Raw genomic sequence first — 13,090 nt, 5'->3', positions numbered from 1 at the left:
TGCTGAGAATTGAACGGAATTGGCCGAGATTCAACAAGTTTCTTGATAAGAGTTTGTCAGTTTTTGGGTAGGGATGAGGAAGGAGATGTTGAAGATGATTATATCATAAAATTTCTTTTTTATGATATTGGAGAAGATGGCAAAAAATTTCTTTTTTTGCCACGTGTCAGTTTGGAATTGAGTCTGATTGTCCGTTAAAAGGAGGGGCAAAAATATTAAAAAGGATAACGGCAAGGGCAAATACCTTCGAATAGTATAACGGAGGATATATATAACTAATATTTAATAGTAGAGGGACAGATGTGACCCTTTTCCGTTTGAAAACAGTACTTTTGGAGAGAAGCAGTTTGTGTTTGGCTAATCACTCTAAAAAGCACTTTTGAGCAATAATTTGTGTTTGGCCAAGCTTTAAACAAAGTGCTTTTAAGTATCAAATTACAAATAAGGACATGAATAGATTTACTTAATAGTTAATATTATAAGTAAATAAATAATCTCAAAAATTTGTTATTACAAGCAGTATTAAATCTTTTCATTATATTTAAGTAAAAAATGAAAATAAAAACAAAAGGTACTTAAATCTTTTAATATAAGTTAAATATATTAAAATTCATTCAACGAATATAAAAGTATTCACACCTAAAGTCACTATATATTAGAAAGTTATTCTAAAAATAAGAAGAAATATTTATACATTAATATCCTAAGTATTAGGTTTAATGCTATTTTGGTATATACTATATTTTGTTAAGGGTATTTTAGGTAAGAAGAAAAATCAAAACTGCTTCAGCTTTTTCCCAAAAGAACCTTTTTTTCCCTAAAAAAAAAATTTGGTCAAACACCTCAAATTAGAAAAAAAAAATACTTTTGGAAAAAAAATACTTTTGGCCTCTTGAGAAGCTTGTTAAAATATCATGGTATAGCCAGTTTTCACACTGGTCAATGAAAAATAGCCAGCATTTATCAAGTCAATGAAAAATAGCCACTATTTTGCTGCAACAGGGACCGGTCCAGTATAATATACGGAAGTTCTGGTGCATTTGTGTACGAACTCCAGCATATTATGCTGGACCGGTATACTTTGCTAACTCCTGTAAAATTTGCGGGAGACTGGAGCACCAATGCTCCAAACTCCAGTATATTATACTGGACAATTATACTTGCTGGAACTCCCGTAAAATTTGCGGGAGTTCCAGCATAGTTATCCTGGAACTCCTGTAAAATTTACGGGAGTTCAAGCATACTTATGCTGGAACTCCCGTAAAATTTGCGGGCGTATTTTTTCGGATTTTGAACAGTGTTTTCGCTCAGATTTAAAGTGGCTAAATTTCGATGACTTTTGAAACTTGGCTATTGTGAGAAAGCACGGGAGAAAATATTATTGATTAATTAAGACAATGATACACTGAGCGCTATATATACACAATACATGTCCTACTCCTAATACATATGGGATTAGGGTTATCTACTACTATTTACACAATGAAACTAACACTCCCCCTCAAGCTGGTGCATATAAATCATATGTACCGAGCTTGTTACATATATAACTAAGACGAGGACCAGTGAGGGACTTGGTGAAAATATCAGCAAGCTGATCATTTGACTTTACAAATTTTGTAGCAATATCTCCTGAGAGTATCTTTTCTCTAACAAAGTGACAGTCAATCTCGATGTGTTTTGTTCTCTCATGGAACACTGGATTTGACGCAATATGAAGAGCAGCTTGATTATCACACACAAGTCCCATCTGACTAATCTCACCAAATTTTAGCTCCTTGAGCAACTGTTTGATCCAAATTAGCTCACACGTGGCCATAGCCATTGCTCGATATTCTGCTTCTGCACTAGACCGAGCAACCACATTCTGTTTCTTGCTCTTCCAAGACACCAAATTCCCTCCTACTAAGACACAATATCCAGACGTAGAACGTCTATCAGAAGGTGATCCTGCCCAATCAGCATCTGAGTATCCAACGATCTGCTTATGGCCTCGATCTTCAAACAATAAGCCTTTGCCTGGAGCTGATTTTATATACCGAAGAATGCAAACAACAGCATCCCAATGACTATCACATGGAGAATCCATAAACTGACTCACAACACTCACAGGAAAGGAAATGTCAGGTCTAGTCACTGTGAGGTAATTTAATTTACCAACCAACCGCCTATATCTTGCAGGATCGCTAAGAGGCTCCCCCTGTCCTGGCAAAAGTTTAGAATTCGGATCCATCGGAGTGTCAACAGGTATACAACCTGTCATTCCTGTTTCCTCAAGAATATCTAAGGCATACTTCCGTTGTGAGATCACAATACCCGAGCTAGACTGAGCGACCTCAATACCCAGAAAATACTTTAATCTGCCCAGATCCTTAGTCTGAAAGTGCTGAAAGAGATGTTGCTTCAACTTACTAATACCATCCTGATCATTGCCGGTAATAACAATATCGTCAACATAAACGACCAGATAAATACAGAGATTTGAAGCAGAATGTCGATAAAATACAGAGTGATCAGCTTCACTACGAGTCATGCCAAACTCCTGAATAACTGTGCTGAACTTACCAAACCAAGCTCGAGGAGACTGCTTTAGACCATAGAGGGATCGGCGCAACCGACATACAAGGCCACTAGACTCCCCCTGAGCAACAAAACCAGGTGGTTGCTCCATATAAACCTCATATTTGGTGGAGCTGTAGAAGGTTGAACTCGACTAGGTGGTGGCACTGGAGCTAGAGTTGGTGGAACTGGACTAGGTGGTGGCACTGGAGCTAGAGTTGGTGGAACTGGACTAGGTGGTGACACTGGACTCGGTGGTGATACTGGAGCTATAGGTGGTGGCACTGGAACTGGAACTGTAGGCGGTGGAGCTATGGAGGAAGATGAATGGGAGATAGGGACTGAATCCCCAAAAGAAGGAACAGGTAGCACCGCAGAAATATCTAAGTGATTAACTGGACCTGTGAAGTATGATTGGGTTTCAAAGAAGGTAACATCAGCAGACATAAGAAATCGATGAAGGTCAGGAGAATAACATCGATATCCCTTTTGCGTTCTCGAGTAACCCAGAAATATGCACTTAAGAGCACGGGGAGCTAACTTATCTTTTCCTGGAGTAAGGTCATGAACAAAACACGTACTCCCAAAGACACGGGGTGGAAGAGAGAACAAAGGTAAGTGGGGAAACAGGACAGAGAATGGAACTTGATTTTGGATAGCTGTAGATGGCATACGATTAATAAGATAACAAGATGTAAGAACTGCATCCCCCCAAAAACGCAGCGGAACATGAGATTGTATGAGTAGGGTACGAGCAGTTTCAATAAGATGTCTATTCTTTCTTTCAGCTACCCCATTTTGTTGGGATGTGTACGGACAAGATGTTTGATGAATAATCCCATGGGAGTTCATAAATTGCTGAAACGGGGAAGACAAATACTCTAGGGCATTATCACTACGAAATGTGCGGATAGAAACCCCAAATTGATTTTGAATTTCAGCATGGAAGGTCTGGAAAATAGAAAACAACTCAGATCGGTTTTTCATCAAAAATATCCAAGTGCACCTGGAATAATCATCAATGAAACTGACAAAGTAGCGGAATCCTAAGGTAGAGCTAACCCGACTAGGACCCCAAACATCTGAATGGACTAAAGTAAAAGGTGACTCTGCTCGATTGTCAAGACGTCGGGGGAAATGGGAGCGGGTATGCTTACCGAGCTGACACGACTCACATTCTAGAGTGGACAAGTGAGATAAGTCAGCTACCATTTTCTGAAGTTTTGACAAACTCGGATGTCCAAACCGTTTATGTAATAAATCCGGTGAATCAGTAACGAGAGAAGTTATTGGAGGAAGACAAGATGCGAGTCCATGTGATTTTGCAAGGATAAGGTAATAAAGTCCATCTGATTCACGTCCGGTACCAATGATCCGCCCTGTACTGCATTCCTGTATAAAAACAAGGTCATCAAGAAAATAGAACAACAGATTTAAGTGATTTGGCTAAGCGACTAACGGCTATGAGATTAAAAGGACTACCAGGAACATAAAGAACTGAGTCTAAAGGTAAGGAAGGAAGTGGACTTGCTTGACCTATTGCAGTTGCCATGGCTTGAGACCCATTGGCCATTGTGACTGTTGGAAGAGATTCAGAATATGAGATACTAGTGAAAAGAGATTTGTTACCAGAAATATGATCAGATGCACCTGAATCAATGACCCAAGACTCAGAAGGTGAAGATTGGGAGACACCGGTCATGCTACTATTTGTTGGAACAACGGAGGTTAGTCCTGAAGATGTGTGTTTACGTGCTTTGTACTGAAGGAACTCAATATAATCCGGTAAAGAAACCATCTGAGTTGGATTCATTGCTTTTAATCCAACCGATTGTGCGTTAAAGGCTTCAGGTACGAATTCCATTATAATATCGTGCCGAAAAAAGCAGAAAATTACTGGGATCACTGTTCACGCCGGAAAAATCACTGTAGCTCGCCGGAAAAAACTCAAAGTGGTCGGAATTTGATTTGAACTAGATGGGTAAGCTCGGAATTGTGAGTAGAGAAATCTGTCCTGAAGAAGTTTCGCGAAAAAGTGGCCGGAAAAGGGGCCACGCGCCGGCGCGTGGGATCGGAGCTTCGCCGGAAAATTTCTTCCGGCGGCGCGTGGCGGCGCGTGGGGGGTCTTCTGACGGAGATATTTTAATGGATTGATCGCCGGAGGCCGATCTACTTCGTGGTGGTGTTGGTTTTTGCCCAACACTGACGAAAAGTGATTTTTGTTACGGACAGCCTCTTTAGTCGCCGGAAAATTGCACGGTAACGAGGTCTTTCTTCCCGGAGGCCGCTGGAATGATGCACAGCGACAATTTCTCACTGATGCTCTGATACCATGTGAGAAAGCACGGGAGAAAATATTATTGATTAATTAAGACAATGATACACTGAGCCCTATATATACACAATACATGTCCTACTCCTAATACATATGGGATTAGGGTTATCTACTACTATTTACACAATGTAACTAACAACTATTTTTCAACGACCAGTGGTAAATCTGGCTATTTTTGAATTTCTCCCGAAAAGCTTGGCCAAACAGGCTAGGTAGTGATGGAGAAAGAGAAAGTTTACATTGCTTTGTGCCGTCCCCAACCTTAACACATGATCGAAGAAAGAGTCTATTGATGCTCATTGTTAACAATAAAACGTGTGGAAATAGTAAAATGACTTTCTTCTTTTGTCAGATTCCAGATGGAGTCTAACCAGTGTGCAAATGAAAGGAGCACTAAAATATTGAATATCTATTCCTAATTTTTACAGGGATGGAACTTTATCTATGTTTCAATTTCATTAGTATGATTGATAACTTATGAAGATTTTCACACAATTCAAATGATGAAGAGTTCGAAAAAAAGTGACAATTTCCAAATTTAAAAATGTGCGGATAAAATAATATAAGAATATTATTCAGTATAATTAAGCTATATAGCTAAGAAAATAATTTCTTTCTAGTGTATATGTTGTATAACCGGTGTTTATACACACTTATACAATTTGTATATTTATGTATAAATCGTTATAGTGCATATATTTGTGTTTAATGCTGTATAATTATATTTTTTTCAATGTATAATTGCGTAGATATATTATTAATGTATAAGAAGCCTCATGGAAGTTTGACACTTTTTTTATATGGTAAATTTTATGTTGAAATAAAGTTTTAATGGCGGCTGGAAAGTATTTTTCTAGTGTAAAATATGCACACATGTATTTATATACTTGTCACGCCCCGAATCATGGCCTGGGCATAACACGATACTCGATGCCTAACTGTATGTGACCGAGTGAACCAACTGGATGGCTGGATCAACATGTGGTACAACTGTAAGCTGAATATAAACATGCAACATGCTGATCTACTAGAGTCTACAATCGTTAATCCAATACTATAATCAAGTAGAGGGGTGAAGCTATTACCTTTTGACATTCAATCCTCTTGAATTCGAGTTCTAGAGTTTCTTTTCTCAACAATGATGTTCCAATAAAATATCTAATAATTTGAAGGGTTTACCCATGTTAATAAGGTGTTGAAGAATTAAAATTAACTTAAAATCACACATAAAACTCACTTTGGATGGTGGAGGGACCTTGGGGGAGGTTAGATTCTTGAGAGCTTCCCTTTCTAGGGCAAGTTTTTGTATTTTTTGGGGACGAAGTAGGGCTTTTAAAATGACCCTCTGGGTGCGCTCCCGCGCACCTGAAGGCCCAACCGCATCTGAAGGCGCAGAAGGGGCAGTAGCACTGCCACAAGTGTGCAACCGCTCGCGGGATCAGCTGGGCGCGCACATAGGCGCGCATACTACGCATTGTATAGTAAAATTCACATAAATTTATGTACAAATATCTGTTCAAGCTCCATAGTATATCGTTGGAAAGCTATTTCAAAGGGATACAATTTTCATGTTTTATGTTTTTCGCAAATTCCTAGCTTATTTTCATGAAATCAGACTGGAATACAAACCTTACATAAACTTAGTCGATTTTATTTGAATCTTATGCACCTCACTTTCCGTATTGATTTCAAAACAACTATTTCCACCCATACTCATCCCTATAGGACTTCACATGTCTAAAATGTCATACTAATAATTATTTAACACGTTCACACCTAATCCGAATCTACGAAGTGTCACAATATATATATATATATATATATATATATATGTATATATATATATATGTATATATATATATATATATATGTATGTATGTATGTAAGCGTGTATACATAGCGGCATATAAGAGTGTATTTACATTGTATCCCAATATATAATTGTGTATAAATATGTATGTTTGTATGTATAAATTTTATAAAATCATGTGATGACTTGAATTTTTGTCAGATAGTCACATTAATTTAGGAAAAGAAAAGAAACAAATAGGAGAAATCGAAAAAGAAAAATAGATGTAAGAAGAGTGTTGTCAGACGATAATCATATTATGAGGGTTTCATGGGTGATACGAATAAAAACTTAAAATGCTAGCTACACGGATGAAGCAGGGGCGGATCTATGAGCAAGGAACGGGGTGGTACGCCACCTGCAAGCTTTGACCGAGACTATCCAATAGTATATATACATGCATGTTGATAAGTGTGGGTTTTAACCACTTATTAGTACCTTCTTGCTTTAGTTTTAGTCCGAAAGTGTTGATTTCTATTCCAAAACTAATAAAATTGTGCAAATTGAAGGGATGTTGGAGAATTGGACTTGAATGAAGAAAATCTAACTCAAAAAGGAGTTTTCCGACTCATAAGACAAGAAGGAGCGCAACAGACCAAAAGTGCGGCCCGCAGAAGAAAGCACGGACCGCAGAATTCACTCTGCGGCCGCAGATCTGGTGACTGATGCTCAGAAGATTAATGAAGCCAAGTGCGGACCGCACACAATTTGTGCGTCTGCAATACGTGGTCGCACTGACAAGATCTCAAAAAGTTCAGAGAGTTGCAAAACGACCAAGTATGAAGCCTTGCCAAGAGTGCAGCCACAGAAGGAAAAGGGTGACCGCAAAAGCTGAAGTGCGGCCACAGACCAAATTGTGCGGCCGCCAAAGTCTTCAACCTGCAGAGCCAAGTGAAGTGCGGACCACACAGGGAACTATGCGGCCGTCGATCCTCCTGAAGGGCAATTTTGTCAGCAAATTTTGGGCCACTATAAATAGATGAGAATCACTTTTTTAGGTCAAGTTTGGTAATTTTTTGAGCTGTAGCCGTTGTAGTTCACCACTTTGGTAATTTGTGTCCAATTTGGGTTAAAAACATAATAGTTTATCCTTTTAATTTGTTATTATGGCTTTAATTAGTGTTTCTTCTTTATTTTCTTCTATTTCTATTATGAGTAGCTAGATATTTTCTAGGGTTGTGACCCAACCTTAGTGTGTAAATCTTATGGATAATTATTCTAATGCTTGTTAATGATTGGGTATTTGTTATTTAGCCTTGTCCATGCTTTAATTCTAGAATTAATGATCGCAAACATTGATTCACGCATTTTTGACTTCGTCTTTACTTGAGAAAGAGGGACCTAATCTAGGAAAACTTGATTAGATTCTGCAGTTTTGAAAGTAGCCCTAGACAGATCATTGCTAAGAGGAGAGCAGGGAATTTCTTGCTAATCAGGTGATTTTTGTTTTAGGACATATAATCTTTCTATGGGGATTGCAACTTTTTATATTGCCCCACTCCAACTTAAACAGGAACTGACCTGGAACTATATGTAAGGGCACTCTCATCCACTGGTTGCAAGGAAATAACTGGATTGGCTTTTCGAAGAAGGGGAACTTCAACTAAGAAAGAAGAAGTATAAGAAGAATTGCTTAAGTAAGGTAGTCGCTTCTTTTTTTCGGTATACTGCTCCGCTCGCAGAGCGAATGAACATAAGTCAAACCGAATATGAGGAGGAACTGCTTCCTAGATTGAGATATGGTATCGACCAGGTATTTACATTTACAATTAATTAGCAATGCTATTTGGCATTTTTCAAAATTTTAATCCTTCTTTTTAAAATATACTTTAATTTTTTCCTTCTCTCTCCACACTCCCCCGATCAATCTCCACAAAGAAATTCATATCTAAACATACCTATTTTATTCTTCAAGCTCTTAAAAATCCATCCATGGTGGTTTTATAATTCTTCCACAAATTGCTCTAAAATCAATTCAATCTTCATATTTAAGTACCAATAAATAGCTCATAATAGTTTTAAGAGAAAACAAACTCAATCTTGTAAGATTTCAACGTTAAATCTTGAAGTGAATTTTTCATTATTATCACATTTATCAAACCCAAACTCCAAATCTAAGTACACATTAGTAATACTCATCGGCTTTCACTTTCAATTTTTTTTTTGATTTTAAAAGAACCTAGATTCGAATATGTTAGCGTAAAAGGATTTTTAAAATGTATTATGGACATTATTCTCGCCCAACTCTAAATTAGTGCTTATCATTTAAGTTTCATAAAAATCACTCCAGATTTCAATTTAAGTTCACGAATCAGCAATCAGAAATTCAAGTTCCAATTTCAAATCTCCTAATTTGTTTAACGACCCCCCCCCCCCCCCCCCCCACAACCAAACAAATGTAAAAGTTTTTTTAGAATAAAATTTAGATATTTAAAAACTACATACAAGGTACTATAAGTCGCAATAAATTAATAGTTCAAGATATTTAAAACATATATGAAAAATTCGTCGTAAAAAACTACTCGTTTGACTCTCGAAATTCAAAAATTATCATCCTTTTTGGGACGGATGGAGTAACAACTAACAAGTTCATGAGAGTCAACATCACCACCACTACCTATCCCTTCTATTATTTACAATCCTCACAAGCAATTACCATTATCCCACAACCACCAATCACTATCGACAAACACCATCAGTAGCCACCACTATATACTGCCAATCACCGCTATCGTCATTATCCACCACAAGTATTAGCCGCCACCATCAACCACTACCTTAAGCCGCTATTGCGAACCACCATCACCAGTAGCTACTATCCATAAACCACCACCACTAACCAAAACTACCACGAACGATCAACCTAGTCGGCATGCACAACCACCATTAATTATCAAATTATTTTTTAAAAATATTTTGTTAATATGATATTATATTAATTATTTTTATTTAAATTTTATGTTTGTTAGTCTTTAAATAAAGATAAGTTTTATATATTCAGATGTTGAAAAAATAAATATCTTAATATTTACTATTCAAGTATTAAACAAATTTTTATATTCAAATGTGGAATCAGATTCAGATGTCTTAATATTAATGTACGTCTTAAAATTGAGATGTAATATTAAGATTCAGACGTTTTGATCATAATAAAAAACAAATAAACTCACATAATTTGTTTGTATTTAGTGAAGATCTTAATCTTAGTCACTCAAATTGCAATCATTAAATGCGTTTATTTTTTAGATATGAATCTTAATCATTCACATCTAGATCATTAAGTATGTTTATTTTTCTTATTTGCAATTTCTTAATGAGATTAACTAGATCTGTATGATTAAAAAGTCTTAAATATCATTAATATGTTATCATCTACTTTCACCATTAACCGCCGCTAGCACTCACCGTTATTAACTATTATCACCCACTTTCCTCACCTATAATTACCCACCACCGCCAATCATCATAGTCAACAATTACCACCACTAGCCACCATTTACGGTCAACACCACTAACTATAATTATTGTACAATCACGAATCATTATCGACGATCATCATCATCATCACACATCTCTATATATTGCCAACCACATATATTATTCACCACTACTATTAGCTATTACTATCATTCGCATCAATTATTAACTGCCACCACCAATTACTACCATCAATCATCGTATTAATCATTATTGTCAGTCATCCCATCACTATCACTTACTACCCATAATCACCACTATCAACCAACACCATCATTAATCACCACGCTAGTCGGCACCCAAAATCACTATCGTTAGCTATCACCATCAGCAACTATCATATTTGTTGATATAGTTTAGATTAATTAGCATTTTCTTCGTTTTATATTTATTAATCTTTAAATAAGATAAGCTTTATACATTCAGTTGTTAAAAAAATGAACAGTCTTAATTATTTAGTATTCGGATCTTAATACACATTTTGATATTATATTTTGATCTTAATACACATCTTAATAGGCAAAATACATAGATGCTACCTAACCTATGGACCAAATCCCTCTTACACACTTTGTGACAGCGAAAATTATGTTACACACTCAATTTTTCAAAAGTGTGTCCATGATACACCACTTTTGTAGTTGACTAGTTTCACAAAATATGTCTATGTCACGCACCAATGGAGTTGCTACACGTGTCCTTAACATAAAAAAATACTTAGATTTACAAATCTACCCTCGTCTCTTTCCTTCTTAGGTTTCTGGACGTTTTTTAGGATTCAACTTTCTTTTAGTTGCTTTTTTTTTTTCAAAGCCACCCTAATCTATTTCAATTCATTCCAAACATCAGATTTAGCTTCGTGCAAGTGTTTTCATCAAGGACCTTGAACACCCACTTGAATTTGAACATGAAATTTCAAATGTAATTCCGACTTCAACCTTCGAAGCTTAGCCGGCAATGGTGATTTAAACATTATTCCACCCAAATCTCATCCCAAACACTTATTACAATTCAATTTTCGATCTCACAACACCACACTTTTTTTTTAAAAAAAATTTGTTGATTTTAAAAAAAAATATTGATCTTAATGTAATAGACTTGAGGTGGGTTCCATTATTCGAGCCACAGATAAAATTCAATTTCGAACTCGAATTTGTAGTTGGCATCAATGGATAATAATTGTTTGGGTTGAATTTTGAAAGCAACTGCTGATTTCAAAAGACTTCAATGGTGAGCAGAATGCAAAAATAATTACTGAGTTTGATGCGAATATGAGATTTAAAACTTATGTGGACTGTTTGCTGTTTGGAATTGATTAAGAACTAATCCTTGAACATAAAAACATTTGAAATTAGTGATTTCAAGAGGAGTTATGAACTTCCATGGTTGAGTTCTTATGACTTCAAAACTGAGTTAAAGTTTTAAGTTTTTTTTATTTTTCTTTTAAAAATTTTGGAGTTCACTCGCCCTTTGTCTATGTATAACATGCGAGTGTCAGTTAAGCAAAGTGGTGTGTTTGAAAGGTTGAGTGTGTAAAATAATTTTTGCCGTCAGAAAGTGTGTAACATAGATTTGGTCTATAGTTCAGGTGGTAACTTATGTATTGTGCACATCTTAATATTCATATGTATAATCAGATTCAGACGTCTTAATCTTAATAGACATTATAATATTTAGATGTGTATTTAAATTCACGTGCGTTGATCTTAATAAAAAGGATGCTAAATATCATTAAGATGTTATCATTTACTTTCACCGCTAACTACCAGCACCACCCATCACCCTCCTCAACTGCGACCACCACCAATCACCACAATCAGCAGTCGTCATCACTAGCTGGCCATTGGTTACAATCATCACAACTAATCACTATGACCACAACACTACCAACCACTACTAACAATCACCATCATGAGTCGCCATTATATATTGCTAATTGTCGATATAATCACCATCACTATTAACAATCACCATCATCCACCACAAGTATTGGCAGTCGCCAACAACTACCACCATTAATTACTATTATCAGCCGCCATCATCACCTAGCTACTACCCGTAACTATCACCTTCAACCAAAATCACTACCATCAATTAAAACTACCACCAACTATCATTTTACAAAAAATATTTATAGTATTATATAAAATAAAGATAATTTTATACGTTCAGATATTAAAAAATCAATGGTCTTAATTTTTACTGATCAGATCGTAATACACATTTTAATATTTAGATGTGTATTCAGATTCAGACGTTCTAATCTTAATACACATCTTACTTCTTAGATATGTATTTAGATTCAAACGTCTTAATCTTAATAAAAATAAATGAAACTTTAGTCTCTCTACTTAGTTTCCATCCAAATAAAGAATTTATTCTTATTTCACTTGTGTAAAAGAAAATATGAACAAAATTTCAAGTCAAATATGACCATTCAACTTATCGCAATTTAAACTGAAGAAATATATTTGTATTTGGGTTATGCTAAACTATATAAACTTATCATAGTTATATGATAAAATGAGAAGAAAAAGTATACATTAGTAAATCATGGTTAAGTCTAAGGTTAATGTGCAAACGAATTTACTTGCATTTAAAAGTTATTGTCATCCAAATTGTAATGTGGCCATCTTTCCTAACTCTCAATTAATAATGCGGTAAAAATAGTTTCTAAATAGATTTAAGTGATATACATTGTTAGCTTAAAAAATATATTTTCGCTATTCGAATAGTTTAACCTACTATAGAAGATTAATTATTATTTTTATTAATTAATACTTAAGTAGAAATTTATTTTTAATTATTTTATTAGTGATTTAATTATATAAATAATTTTTTTTTATGCCGTATATAAGCTTAAGTCCTTT

The sequence above is a fragment of the Nicotiana attenuata genome, chromosome 2, assembly GCF_001879085.1.
Source record: "Nicotiana attenuata strain UT chromosome 2, NIATTr2, whole genome shotgun sequence".
Taxonomy (NCBI): Eukaryota; Viridiplantae; Streptophyta; class Magnoliopsida; order Solanales; family Solanaceae; genus Nicotiana; species Nicotiana attenuata.
This window is presented reverse-complemented; position numbering follows the sequence as displayed.